This window comes from Nelumbo lutea, chromosome 5 (genome assembly GCF_056320005.1).
Source record: "Nelumbo lutea isolate HS-2025 chromosome 5, American lotus-T2T, whole genome shotgun sequence".
NCBI lineage: Eukaryota > Viridiplantae > Streptophyta > Magnoliopsida > Proteales > Nelumbonaceae > Nelumbo > Nelumbo lutea.
The window spans coordinates 65,714,875-65,716,527 of NC_142688.1; the positions used below are offsets into that span (position 1 = coordinate 65,714,875).

The 1,653-nt window shown below is 41.7% G+C and overlaps 1 non-coding gene across 1 annotated transcript; it reads left to right on the forward strand.

Annotated features, from left to right (window-relative positions):
* The first annotated feature begins 1,322 nt into the window (after window positions 1–1,322).
* LOC148852746 (small nucleolar RNA R71) lies at window positions 1,323–1,429 on the forward strand. Its single transcript, XR_016100025.1, has one exon. It is a non-coding gene; the product is annotated as a small nucleolar RNA R71 (small nucleolar RNA).
* Window positions 1,430–1,653: the final 224 nt, after the last annotated feature.

The following is a 1,653-nucleotide window of genomic DNA, read 5'->3' on the forward strand; positions in this document are numbered from 1 at the left end:
CAACTGGAAAAATGAATTTGTCAACTTTAACTAACACATCTTCTATGATCCCCCTAGGATGTCTAATGGATCTATCAGCCAATTGTAATGCCACTCTAGTGGGTTGGGGTTCATTCAACCCCAATTTCTTGAAGATAGAATATGACATTAAATTGATGCTAGCTCCCAGGTCACATAAAGCTTTTTCAATTTTTAAACTGCCAATGGTACAAGGAATAGTGAAACTCCCTGGATCTTTGAGTTTCTGAGGCAGCTTGTTCAGAAGGATAGCAGAACATTCCTCATTTAATGCAACTGTAGCCACATCTCCCAGTTTCCTTTTGTTTGCCAATAATTCCTTCAAAAACCTTGCATAGTGTGGCATCTGGGCTAAAGCATCAGCAAAAGGAATATTAATATGTAAACTTTTAAATATTTCAAGAAACTTACCAAATTCCTTCTCCAATTTTTGTTGCTTCAGCCTGTTAGGGAATGGAACTTGTGGTTGTTGGTGCATCCCTTGTTGTGCTTCTGGTTGTTCCGTCTTCTGTTGTCTGGTCCCAAGACTTGTTTCTGCCTTGGGTTCAGCCCAATTCTTCTTTTCTACCTCAAGCAACTCCTTTCCACTCCTTAAGGTAATAGCTTGCACCTGCTCTCATGGATTCACTTCAGTGTTGCTTGGAAGAGTTCCCGGCAGTCTGGAAGAGATTAATTGTGCCAATTGCCCCACTTGGTTTTTCAGGTTTTTGATTGAGGCTTCCTGGTTCTGGAACCTAGTTTCTGCACCTGCTATAAATTTTGTCATCAGTTCCTCCAAATTGGATTTTGGTTCAGGCTGATGATAAGTCTTGTGGAACGGCTTGAAAATATGTTGATTTAGCCAGGACTGGTTTGAATGTCCCCTCCATCCTGGATGAAAAGTATGGTGACTCTGGTAACCCTGCTGTCTTGACGAATTGCTGACATAGTCAACTTGTTCAGTAGATGGTCTGAACTGATTGCCAACTTGGCAGTCTGTACTGATGTGGCCTCCCCCACACAATTCACAATTAAGAGGCTACACATGCATGGCAGCTATCTGCATTTCATCTATTTTCTTACTGAGTGCTCCTATTTGTGCAGATAGTGCTGTATAAGTGTCAACATTATGCAAGCCTTGCTGCTTCCTAGTTTGAGTTCTTTCCGAATGCCATTGATAGTTGTTGGCTGCCATTTCCTCAATAAGTGCATGGGCAACCTCAGGAGTTTTATTATTTATGGATCCTCCGGCTGCAGCATCTAATATGGTCTTATTTGTGTCAATAAGACCATTATAGAAAGTCTGCACTTGCAGCCAAATGGTGAGGCCATGGTGAGGAACTCTCCTTAACAGCTCCTTGTATCGTTCCCATGACTCATATAAAGATTCCCCCTCTTGCTGGAAAAAAGTAGTGATGTCATTCCTCATTTTAGCAGTTTTAGAAGGGGGAAATATTTAGAGAGAAAACGGCTGGCCATTTCGTCCCACGTAGCTATTGATCCTGCCGGTAATGAATTCAGCCATGCTTTGGCTTTATCCTTCAAAGAAAATGGGAATAACCTCAACCTAATGGCGTCATCACTTACCCCATTGTGTTTGAAGGTGTCACAAATTTCTAAAAAGTTAGAAATGTGTGCATTGGGATCTTCGTGGGC